This window comes from Chinchilla lanigera, unplaced genomic scaffold, assembly GCF_000276665.1.
Source record: "Chinchilla lanigera isolate Chin_1 unplaced genomic scaffold, ChiLan1.0 scaffold00074, whole genome shotgun sequence".
Lineage (NCBI taxonomy): Eukaryota > Metazoa > Chordata > Mammalia > Rodentia > Chinchillidae > Chinchilla > Chinchilla lanigera.
Window position 1 is genome coordinate 4,723,900 of NW_004955475.1, and position 13,325 is coordinate 4,737,224.

Below are 13,325 nucleotides of genomic sequence, written 5' to 3' on the forward strand. Positions count from 1 at the left end.
GTAAAACGATAACCATTGATAATTTCCTACCATTTTGTCTGTAATTTGCTAAGTAAACCCTATTATTATGTTATCCTTCTTTTATTCTTTAAAATAAAAAATTTAAAAAAACAAAAAAACAAAAAAACAAAAAAAAACAAAAATCATACAGTCATCTTTATAGAGGCAGAAAAGCAGTTGACAAATTTATTAATTATAAAAACTGTGAATAGGAATAGAATATGTTTATCTCAATATGAAAAGAGCCATGTATGACAAACCAAAGGCCAATATCATACTAAATGGAGATAAGCTGAAGGCTTTCCCTCTAAAATCAAGTAAAAGACAAGGGTGTCAACTATCAACACTTCTGTTCAATAAAGTTTCTGAAACATTAAGTAGAGCAATTAGATAAGTGACAGGAATAAGTGGAATATGGATAGGCAAGGAAAAAGAGAAATCATCATTATTTGCAGATGCCATGATCCTCTACATAGAACACCCTCAAAAATTCACCAGAAGACCCCTAGGACTAATAACCAATTTCAATAGTATAGTACAATATAAAGACAGCACTTAAAAATCAATAGCAGTCTTGTACACTTAATTGCAAGCTAACTCAGTGAGAGGGATAGTAGGCAAACAATACCCTTCACAATAGCATCAAGAACAAATGAAACACTAAGGCATTAACAACCAGGGAAGTGAAAAGTGTGTACATGAAAACTATAGTACTTAGAAAAAAAAAGGAGATTGAAGAGAATATCAGAAAATGGAAAGATACCTCCTGTTCCTGGAGAGGCAGAGTCAGTATAATCAAAATGGCCATACTTTCAGAACTGCTATACAGGTTTATTGCAATCCCAATCAAAATACTAATTACATTTCTTAGAGAATTTCAGAAAGCAATCCTAAAATTTATATGGAACCAGAAGAGACATAGAATAGTAAAAGCAATTTTGAGCAACAAGGGCAATGCAGGGGTCATCACTATCCTGGATTTCAAGGATTACACTACAAAGTTACAGTGATAAAAACAGAATGGTATTGGAAACAACAATAACAAAAGAAAAATAATACAGACTTATAGTTCAGTGGAACAGAATAGAAGATGTAGAAGCAACTCCAGCCCCACTCAGCTATATAATCTTAGTATAAGGGGCAAAGTTCGTTTGCTGAAAGATAGCCTCTTTAAAATATGGTGTTAGAATAACTGGTTATCCACACGCCAAAGACTGAACCTAGACCCATAACTGTCTCTATGTGGTAAACTAAAATCAAAATGTATCAAGGATCTAAACATTAGAACAGAAACACTTAAGGCAAAATAGGAAAAACTCTTGAAGACATAGGAGTAGACAAAGATGTTTTCAGCAATACCCTGGCTTTTAGTAGTATTTAGCAGAATAAGTAAGGAAAAATATGCCTACTTCCTTCCTGTTTATGGAAGCAAATTTGGACCATGAGATTTAAAAATTCATTATATCTTTTAAGTTCTGTATTAAAAAATCTAAAGTAATTGGAGTCATGCCTTCAGATATGGTATTTTTCCAATTCATTGGGAAAAATATTACTTACAAAACTAATTTTAAGACTATAGAATACAACTATGATGGGGAAAAATACCTCCCAGTCTATTGGGTCTCAGATGTACTGTTTGTGGCCTCAAATCATCAAGGAATGAAGTCACAAACCAAAGGAAGAGGTTAGGAGAGTTTTATGGAAAATAAGAATAGTTCCTGGATTTCCAGGAGCAGTCACTAGTGATGGCTGTTAATTTTTTTTCAAGGCTACTTTATACAGCAAAATTGCAATGTGGGTTCAACATGGGTCAAACTACAATCAACCTGTAGGATTACAAGTGTAAAGAAGGAAATGAGGCAGAGACCACTCCACAGACTTCTGTGAAAGCCACAAGGCATAAGGTTTAATACCTGGGTGCAGTCAGACAGAGGGCAATAAGGCTGTCTTAGGGAACAAAGAGAAACAGGCCTTTTGTTTTATAGGGATTGAAAGTAGGCAAGGAACACTAGGTGGGAAGAGAGTAATAAACATCAGTGGTCAAAGTTCTCTGGCTGTCTTGCACCTCAGTGGGCAAAGTCCTTGAAGGATCCAATGTAAATTTTGGGGTGTCTCCAGATGTCCAGGGACTGTAAGATTCCCTACCTTATCTTATCTCTTTTATGACATCCTGTATTTGCTGAAGACAGCTTTATTGCTCAGCCAAGTCTCTGCTGAGAACAATGCCTCTGCTGCAGACAGGTTGGGTGCTGGGAGAGTCATGTCTGATTGGAGCTTTATAATAAATATAATCACTTACTTAATATAAATCCAAAAGGGAAGTGTGTCATATACCAAGCGTATATGGTGAGTATCATCCTTCATTAACTTTAGTTTATCTATAACTTCTTGTTGTAGAAGCAACAAATGCATTACTGGAAAGCAATGGGAGTATTCATTCAGATGTTCTGGTCAGTCACCTAAGTATCTAATGCCTACCTGGGATCTCTGGAAGAGGTGGTGCTAATCTCAAGCTGCTGTTTACCTCTGGAGAGGTGTGCAGCCTTGGCTATTGCATTTCCATCTTGAAGCATGTTTGTCTTCAGATATGCCTCCAGCCAGAATCTTGATATGTCTAGACTTCTGTACTAACTCCTTCAGAGCCTGATACCTCTGTGACTGCTTGTTTATTTCAATCTAACTTAGCTGTCTCTAATAAAACAAATTTATTTTTAAAATTTATTTTAAAAATAAAAGAAGGAAAACATAGTTACAAACAGGTATCCATTTACAAAATAGCATAAGAACAATACAAACAATACAGAGTTGCAGACAAAGTGGTGGGAAATTAACAATGGTTGTATTGCATATTCAGATCTTCAAAGAGGTTTCTCAGGAAAACAAATAGACGTGTGTAAGATTGATCAAAAAAGTAATCATTAACTGTTCCTTCCAGTAAAGCGATAGAAGTCAGTAGTACAACTATGTTAGCTATCCTGTATATACATACATATATAATTTCCACTTCTTTCTTTTCTTTTTTCCCTCACCCCAGTTGCTCTTTACTTGTGAGCATTTTCCTTTCATTTCACAATGTCTATCATACCTCCTCATTTTTATTCATTCTTTCAGGTTCTTACACTAGTGAGATAATACGTTGCCTAGACATGGAGGTCTGGTTTATTTCACTTACGAATATGGTCTCTAGTTGTGACCATTTACCTATAAAAGCCTTGAGTTTATCTTTCTTTATAGCTGAGTAATATTCCATTATACAAAAGTACCACAATTTTTTTATCCATTTCTCAGTGGATGGACATTTGGGTTGCTTCCACAATTTAGCAATTACAAATTGCACTGCTATGAACATGGGTGCACATATATCTCTGTGATAGGATGTTTTCAGATCTTCTGGGAAAATACCCAGAAGGAAAATAGCTGGGTTGAGTGGGACCTCTACACCTAGTTTTTGGAGGAATCTCCAAACTGATTTCCACAGTAGTTTGACCAGTCTGCATTCCCACCATCAGTGGAGAAGACTTCCTATTTCTCCACAGGCTCACCAGCATTTGTTATTGGTTGATTCTTAATGCTAGCCATTCTTATTGGGGTGAGATGAAATGTCAATGTTGTTTTAATTTGCATTTCTTGAATGACTAATGATGTTGAACATTTTCTCATGTATTTACTTGCAATTTGTATTTCTTTATCTGAGAAGTGTGTATTCATCTCAGCTGCCCATTTTTGGATTGGGTCTTTGAATATGGGGGGGAGGCTGATGTTTTTTCATTCTTTATATGTTCTAGACAGAAGCCCTTTGTCTGAGGGACAGTCAGCTAAAATTTTTTCCCAATTGGTGGGTTTTCTTTTTACTCTGCTGGTGATTTCTTTAGCTGTGCAAAAACTTTTCAGTAGGATGAGATCCCAGTTTTTGATTCTTTGAAGTATTTCACGGGCAGTTTGGCTTTTGTTCATGAACTCTCTGCCTACTCTTATGTCTTCAAGATTTTTACCTACTTTCTCTTCCAATAGATTTATTGTTTCTGTTTTAATATTGAGATCTGTGATCCATTTTGACTTGAGTTTGGTACATGGTGATAGACTTGGGTCTATTTGCAGGTGGCAAGCCAATTTTTCCAGCACCGTTTATTAAAGAAGCTATGGTTCTTCCAGTGAATTTGTTTGGCCCCTTTATCGAAGATTGGGTGGCTTAGTGTGTTTGCGGTTGTGTCTGTGTCTTTCAGTCTGTTCCATTGATCTTCTGGTCTGTTTTTTAGCCAGTACCATGTTGATTTTATTAGAGTAGCTTTGTAGTTATATTATGAATCACTTAGGTTATTTATTCCCGCTTAAACATTATTCCAAATTGAGCAAGTTTTTATTTAATTATATTTACTATTAGCATAAATTAATGAAGTTTTTAGAAGTGTTTATAATGTAAACATACCAATTTGGCTTTTAAATAAGATTTTCAGCTTTAAAAAGCCTTAGTATTTCCATTTAAGAGGGACAAATAATTTGTTTTGATTTTATATTCAGATATGTAAATACTGTCTATGTCAGAGCAGGTTTTAGGCTTTGTGGAAAAAAGAGGATTATGAGTGTAAAGGAAAAATTATTAAAGTTGAAATGTGCTTCTTTGAGAAAATATTTTCTTATGTTTAACTTGTTATTTTTGATCTTATTATTTTTTGTCTACTTCCTCTTTATGAAATTTTATTGTTAAGACTAAGAATGATGGTAAACAATTAATGTAGAATTAAATTCACTTACTTTGTGTTTCAGGCAAGTTAGGCCACACAGAAGTACAAATGCACATACTTAATTTTATGTCATATCAGAGAAATATTAAAAAATAGAATATTAGGTATTCGCAAATATGCTAATGAGTTTGAACTATAATTCTTTGCCATGTTTAGATATAGTATTTTTTCAAATTAAAAGGGTTTCACATTTAAATATTTTGGGATCAATTTCTCATATAAGAACATATTTAAAAATAATTTCAAGTATCTGAAACTTTAAAGCAATATTAAATTAAAAATTACAGTTTGCAGTTACTATTTATTGATCATAGTCATTTAATACGTGGAGGAGTTTTAAATATAATTTGCAACAGACTGTGAATTGCCTCAGGTTATATTTTGGGTAAATGCTCAATATTCTGTGCTTCAATAAACTATGCTGAAAAGAGGATTGTGAAAGACAATCTAGCTTACTGGAAAAATGACATAGAGCTTGTACAGGTCATAGAACTGGATAATTGTGAAGATACTCTTTCATTAATATTCTCTTTTCAGGGGCTGGGGATTTATCTCAGCGGCACAGCGCCTGCCTGGCAAGTGCCACATTGTGAGTTCGATTCCTGGTACTGGGAGAAAAAAAAAATTCTCTTTTCAATGGTCTTCAGTCTTCTCCAAAATTACCAATTTATATTTTTTGAACATATCAAAATTTATTTTTATTTTTATTTATTTATTTTTATTTTAAAAAGAAAAGAACAAAAACAAAATAAAAAAAACATAAACAAAAACCAGACAGCACAAAAATTATAAAACTGATGCAGTATTTCAAAACAAGATGGTAGGAAATCAACAATGGTGGTTGTATTACTTATTGTTATCTTCAAAATAGTTGCTCAGATTACCACATATAGGTATGCAAGATTGATCAAACAATTAAACATTGTGTTCCTTTCAATAAACCAATACAAATTAGTAGTACAATTATCTTAGTTATCTTGTGTGTGTGTATCTATGTATGTATGTATGTATGTATGTACTTCCCTTCCTTCTTTCTTTCTTTTCTTCTTTCCCTCATCCCAGTTGTTCTTTCCTATTGAGCAACTTCTTTTCCTGCCACAATATCTATTATACTTTTTATTTTTATTTACTCTTTCAGGTTCTTACACTAGGGAGACAATATGGTGTTTATGCATGGAGGTCTGATTTATTTCACTCATGAGTATGGTCTCTAATTGCATCCATTTACCTATAAAAGCCTCAAGTTTATCTTTATAGCTGAGTAATACTCCATTGTGTGAAAATACCATATTTTTCTTATCCACTCCTCAGTTGATGGGCATTTGGGTTTTTTCAAGATTTTGCTATGACAAATTGTGCTGCTATAAACATGGGCGCACATGTATAGCTGTGGTATGATGTTTTTAATTCTTCTGGGAAAATACTCAGAAAGGGAATGGCTGAGTTAAATGGTACCTCTAATCCTAATTTTTTTGAGAAATCTTCAGACTGATTTCCAAAGTGGTTGCACCAGTCTACATTGCCAGTAACAGTGGTGAAGGGTTCCTTTTCCCCCAACAGTCCCTCCAGCATTCACTGTTGGTTGATTTCTTGATGGTGGCCATTCTTACTGGGGTGAGATGAAATCTCAGTGTTGTTTGAATTTGCATCTGTTGAGTGGCCAGTGAAGTTTAAAATTTTTTTCATGTATTTATTTGCCATTTGTATTTCTTTACCTGAGAAGTGTGTATTTATCTCAGACGCCCATTTTTGGATTGGGTCTTTGAATTTGCTGTTCTGAGATTTTTCAGTTCTTTATATGTTCTAGATATAAGCCCTTTATCTGAGGGACAGTTAGCTAAAATGTTTTCCCACTCTGTGGGTAGTCTTTTCACTCTACTTGTGCTTTCTTTTGTAGTAAAAAAGCTTTTTAATAGGATGAGATCCCAGTTGTTGATTCTTTGGTATTTCTCATGAAGTTTGGGTTTTGTTCATGAAGATTGTGCCTACCCCATATCTTCAAGACTTTGACCTACTTTGTTTTCTGGTAGATTTAGTGTTTCTTCTTTAATTTTTGAATCTTTGATCCATTTTGAATTCAGTTTAATACATGGTGATTAAACATGGATCTAGTTTTAGTCTTCGGCATGTAGAGAGCCAGTTTTTCCAGCACCATTTATTGAGGAGACTATCTTTGCTCCAGTGAACATGTTTTGCCCCTTTTTAAAAGATCAGGTGGCTGAGTGTGTTTGTAGCTGTGTCCACATCTTCTAATCTGTTGCATTGGTCCTCAGGTCTATTTTTTTGCCAGTACCATGTTGATTTTAGCACATTAGCTTTGTATTATAATTTCAAGTCAGGGATTATGATGTCTCTTAACTTGTCTTTCTTGTGCAGGATTGCCTTTGCTATTCTGGGTCTCTTCTGGTTGCAGATGAATTTTAGGAGTATTTTCTCCAGTTCTGCGAAGTATGCTAATAGTATTTTAATCAGGATTGCATTTAAATCTGTATAACAATTTTGGAAGTATATTTTATTTTTATTTAACAAATAAAATTGAATATATTTTTCTAGTACAGTAATAGAGTTGGATGTGGAGGGAGGAGGAAAGGAAAAAGTAAAAAGAAGAAAGGGCATCAGTCAGTAAGAAGAGAGAGAGAGAAGATACATATCAATAGTTAAAAACAAATGAGATCAAACAGTACTGGAATTATTTTTATAGCTGGAGTAAACGGCTAGCGTGGTGGTCTGAGAAGAAACTTGTGAGAGGGAGAGTACGGATGCAGTGGAAGGGAAGTTAATTAGAGATTGAGGTGAACTGAGATTTTCAGAACCTGTTAACACATTGGTAATTAGTTTATGTTTGGATCCTCTATACACAATTTTTGTGTGGGCTACTATGATATGTACTTGAAAAGTGCTATTTAAATGAAGCATTTGTCAAACTCATTTTTTCACATAAAAAAGTTATATTTTTTTACACCAGATAAAAGTTGTAATGGAGGAGAGGGAAGATAAGAGGTAAGAGAGACAGGAAGGCAAGAAATGAGAAGCAAGGAGGAATAAAAGGAAAAAGAAAAAAGACAGAAGAGAAAGAAAAAATTGATAATAAAAAATGAAAAAGAACCAATAGCCGAAACCAGTAAGAAAACCCTCCTGTAGTTGCAAGAGCACAAAACTGAATTTTTCTCTGAGTTCAAATTGAAGTCTGAGTTCAATTGCAGGTCTCTAAGCTGTTGTTCTCTCTCCCCCATCCTTTGCTTAATCATCTGCCTGTGAGCATGGTATGCCTGCCAAATCCAACTGTTTCTCTGGGCTAGCCTCTGGTTGCAAGAAGTGCTCTGAGCATAGTTAACTGCAGGCCTTTGTATGTTGAGAGTTGGGAGGATGTAGTGTAATGCACTTAGCACCATGATTCTCACTTGACTTCCACCAAGGACCTCTCACTCTAGCTTTTTTTTTTTGGTTTTTGTCCTGTACCGGGAACTGAACTCACAACCTTGCGCTTGCCAGGCAGGCGCTTTGCCGCTGAGCTAAATCCCCAGCCCCCACTCTAGCTTTTTTCATTACAGTACAAACCCCAAGGTCATCTTTGTGTTTTCCATCCACCAGACTTGTTTAGTGCATTGCTGGGTGCTCTCTCGCCTGGGACCACTCTGCCCATTCACCCACAGTCTTTTTTTCCTGAGAGCTCACTATATAAATTGTAAATTTGGTGCCCTCTCAGTATTGCCATGGAATGGGCAAATAATAGTTCAGGCTCTTGTGCATGATTAAGAAAGAATTGCCAGTCATTCACCTGGTAGTACCTACCAAGCAGCTGCATTCATTGAAGACCATGGGAAATTGTGCTCAGGGCAAGTCTGTGCCAACAAAAGACATAAGGCACAGACAAAAAAGATACCAAGGTGAGAGAAAAGCACTACACAAAGGTCGAAGCACACAAAAGTAGCAAAAACAACAGCATGGATAAATCAGGCTTTCAAAATTTAAAGGCCAGGCACCTCTGCTTAGGTGCCTCCCTCTGAATCTCGAGGTGTGATTGAGAGTAATGACTGACAGGGTTCTGTGCTGAGTTTTCTTAGGGGCTCTCAACTCACATGCTTGTCCCAGAATTCACTCTGATCTTAATTATATTTATAACACGTAGTGCATACTTATGGACCTGTAATGAAGTGATATCCTGTCCAGAGGTAGATGGCAAGCCACTGGGAGGCCCAGCTCCTGGTGCTCCTAAACCCAGCATCTGTAGAAAACTAAAGAAGCAGAGTTCAGAATAAAATAAGACAATTTATTTGACGGTGGGGAAATTGATAAGTGCACGAAAAGACAGACAGCTACTGTAGACAAGTAGGGGATATTTGATTTTTTAATTTTTTTTTTTTTTTTTTTTTGGTTTTGGTTTTTCTCTGGTACCGGGAACCGAACTCACGACCTTGCGCTTGCCAGGCAGGCGCTTTTGCCGCTGAGCTAAATTCCCAGCCCCAAGTAGGGGATATTTGAAAGTGAACTACTCATGGATTTTTTTTTTTCACTGCAGCTTTCTTTTATGTAGCACTATTGTCTCCCTATCCCCCATGTGGGCACCTGAAAATTGTCATTATGTGATTCGCTCTCTTGACAGACTTTGACCATAACCTAAAAATGTCTGCCTGGATTCCTTTTGGCTGTTTGATTTCTTGTCTTTTTGTAATAGCTAAGTGTGTGGGGGCTCATAGAAAAGTAACTTAGAGTTTATGATTAAGTAAAGGTGACATGTCAGTAATACCGTGATGTTAAACTGGGAACATACATACATGAATATATTTGTAGGTGTATATTTTTTATATATTAAACAGGAGTCCTTAGGTGATTGTCCCTTATCTCTTTTTGCATTTTGTCAGGTGGGTAAGGGGGGATGGTTTCTCTGTTCTTTTAAGTTTATAGCTTCCTTCTTGCTTTGTTAGCTCTTTCTGATAAATTTCCATGGTAACTATGTTACCTGGCATCTCTCTCAATCTCTCTCCTTTGTCTTTCTAATTGCTCTAATTGCAGTCTACCTGTAAAAGAAAAAAATCTCTCTTTAGTAAGGTTTTTTAAATTTCTTTAATAAATCTTAATGGGATCCTGTTTCATTTTTTTTCCTGCCTATGACCACATGTCCCTATGTTGGGAGTAGGGTAAAAGTGACCAGAAAGTCAGGCTAGAAGATTCACCACATATATTCTGTCACCTACAACGTTAGAGATCCGGGTTTTTCTTGTTTTATTTTCTACCCATCTTAGAACTATGGAAGCAGGAATAACTGTAGGGTATTGTTTAGAATTAAATGGACAAAAGGGATAGGCTACCTCAGCTGCATTGTTTCTAACTGTACTTCCCAGGGCTCCCTGCCTTCAGCAGTCTCAAGCATAGAGGGTTGGGGTCCCTTCAGTGGGCATCTGCTTGTGTGTTGAAAACTTGCTATATGTCCCACAGGCACCAGCATTCTTGGTATATGAGAAGGAAAGGGTGACTAATTATATCTGCATTGGTCTAGCCTCTCCTTTTCCCCAGGATTCTGCCACTTCCAATTTGCTGCTTGCTTATTCTTCCATATCCCCAGCTGCATTCCTGTCAGTGCTCAGATTCAGATCCTTAATTGAAGTGGCACATTAGTTCCTGAGTGTCCACCATTATTGTGTCCTACAGCATTTTCTGGGCTTTAGTTTCTCCAAAGTCCTGACTTGTGAGTATCTCAGTTACAGTGATCTTCTTCCCAGTGGGGGAAATCAGAGTAACTGTGAGCTTATTCCATCAGCCACGTCATTGTGGAAGTACTGCTTTGTCCAAGTAGCTTGATACTCTTCTCAGGTGCTGTGCACACCAATGTCGGGTATAAGGGGTATTGCAATCCAGAATCAGTTCAACTTCCCCTTCCAAACTCCTCTGCAGCTAGATTTTGGTCCATTTAGTTTCTAGACAGCTCTTTTGTATCTTTCTTATCTCCTGAGTCTCATGGAATGCTGGCCTTCCCTCCCCACCCCTAAGTTCTGTGGGCGCCTAGGGCTCCAGGCACTCAGCATCCCTCCACTAGGGGCTGGGTAGTTATTTTCCCAGTGCCAGTCAGTGAACAGTGGGCAAGATTTCATGCTGTCACTGATCTCCTCAGTGTTCCAGAAAACAATTTTAGAGCATCTACTCAGCATTGGATACAGCCTGTGTCTCCCCAGTTGTGAGTTATTTGTGGTCTATGGCTCACAATGTTGAGCCACTTTGCTGGAGCAGGGGACTTTGCTTACCAACACAGAACAGTGGGAAGTTGACAAGATGCCACAGGGACACAGAGCTCCCTGGTGTTTGGGAGGATGATGGGGCACAGGGATTGCTGGTTTTAGTACTGCTGGCATTGCTTTTCTTCCAGGTATTTCAACCATTCCATTGTGTGGCTCCCTGCGGACTATCTGCAGTTATCTCTGTGTTTCCTCTTCCAGGTGGGAAAGAGAATACGTAGGGAGCTTATCTCAGGAGTCAAGGCTGCAGCACTGGCTTCTTCCCTCAGAATGTTAGAGCCACTCCCAAGATAGTGTGTTTGTAGGGTAAAGATCGTAAAGGTGCTGTGGAACAGTGGCAGTCCTGCTTCTCTTTCTCAATAACCTGGCTACCAGATTTTATCTAGAGGATTTCTCTTTCAGGTTGATTCTCTTTAAATGGGTATATTTGCCTCTCCTGTTTGTTTCATCATGCTATGGTGTCTTGGTTACTTTTCTCTCATTGCTGAGACAAAATACCTGACACCCAGAATTAAGGAAGGAAAGGTTTATTTAGCTCACAGTTTGTGGGGGTTTCAGTCCATACTTGGCTGGCACCAGGGCAGAGTGCACAAGGCAAAGGGCAACCATTCGTGGCTGGGGGAAAACAGCAAAAGCAACAAGAGCAAAAAGGGAGGAGTGGGGCAAATAGCCTCTTTCTCTCCCTTACATATGCAAACTGTCCGCCCCAGGGCGGATGTAGTGCTCACACCCTTGAATCAATCGTAACCTCTAAAAACCCGCTCAATGACTGCAGGAGGATTTGGGGGGACATTGAAACACAAACTATAACATATGGAAAACAGGATACCAGACTTTTTCAGATGGTGTAGGGAACCAAGCATGCACTCTTGGAGAGATGAAAAAAGACTTTATTTGGCTAGCCTGGCTCAGAGAAGCTCATACTTTGTAACTTCTGAGCCCCAGAGACAGTGTTACAAAGGTTCTTTATAGAGTTTTTGGCAGGAAAAAACGAGCTCAGACAAAGACAGTTGTTTATAAAGGACAAGTTTATAACTTTGGCCTGCTGGTCAGCCTCAGTCAGGTAGGGAGTCTAGGACACGGAGATGAGGATGGGTGCTACAAATTAGGAAATGAAGTCCTGCATGGGAGGGGTAAGGAAGAGGAGGAGAAGGGAGGCTGTGGGCTGCCACAAGTTAGATAGCTGTGAAACCACTCTATTAACACATCAAAGTGAAGCCTGGGAAGGAGGAGGGAGCAGAGAATGTGCTTGGCTGAGGCCAGAACCTGCCGCGACCAGACAAGGCAAAGGATTGCACTTTAAAATGAACGTTTTTTTGTTTTTTTTTTTTTTGCTTCAGTCATACCTGGATTATCTGGTGGATGTCCTCTGAACTTCCTTCATGCACTTCTGTCTCTAGTAAGTCATGATCAATTTCTTTATCATTTCTACAGCCAGAACAAAATATATATTCTTAGTCAATTTCAATAATACACGCAACTGTTATTAACTGTAATAACTTTGTTATGCAGTAGATCTCTTCAACTTGTTTTATCTAAGTGGAATTCTGTATCCTTTGAGCATAAATCTCTAACACTCTCTTTTCTACCCACCAACTCCTAGAAACCAACACTGTATCCTCTGCTTCTATGAGTTAATTTTTTTTGTATCCCACCCATTAAGTTAGATCACTTGATATTTGTCTTGTATGCCTGGCATATTTCAGGTAGCATAATGTTCTTCACATTATCTATGTTGTTGCAAATGATAGTACTGCCTACTTCTTAAAAGTTCAATGGTGCTATATTGTGTATATGTATTGTAACAAAGGTAAGCAGCAGAGACCACCAGGCTTGTATGAAGGCAATATGGTGTGGAATTTATTGTGTCTGGGTTCAGGCAAAAAGCATGATTAAGACTGCCTGCCCAAAACAAACAGAAATGTGTTCCTTTTATAGAGATGGAGAGAAGGCAGGGGGCATAAGGTGGGAAGATCTCGATGAACATATATGGTTAAAGTTTTCTGGCAATCCTACATTCCAGTGGCCTGAGTCCTTTGAAGTGTCCTTGTGAATTTTGGGGTGTCTCCAGGACCTGCAAAATTTTTTGTCCTATCTTATCTCCTTTCCTGTGTTTGCTAAGTGCTGAGCTGATTCCCTGCAGAGAGTGGTGTTTCTGCTTGCAAGCAAGCTGGGGGCTGGGAGAGTCAGACCAGATTGGAGACTTACATAACCACATTTTCTTTACCCATTCTTCACCCATTGATGGACACGAGCTGATTCCATATATTGCCTATTGTGAATAATATTGCAATGATACAGAAGTGCAGCTTTCCTTTGACATACCAGTTTGATTTCTTTGACTATATAGACA

General features: G+C 37.7%; 1 protein-coding gene across 5 annotated transcripts in view; it reads left to right on the forward strand.

Annotated features, from left to right (window-relative positions):
- Window positions 1–13,325, forward strand: part of Zc3h12b (zinc finger CCCH-type containing 12B) — a 485,919-nt gene that overhangs the window by 47,710 nt on the left and 424,884 nt on the right. For 2 of the 5 annotated variants that reach the window (XM_013502827.1, XM_013502829.1), the window contains exon 3: window positions 12,313–12,371. The exons of the other annotated variants lie outside the window; for them this stretch is intronic. The gene's annotated coding sequence lies outside the window, so the exon portion shown is untranslated. The remainder of the gene's footprint in view (window positions 1–12,312; window positions 12,372–13,325) is intronic. 5 annotated transcript variants of the gene reach the window in all.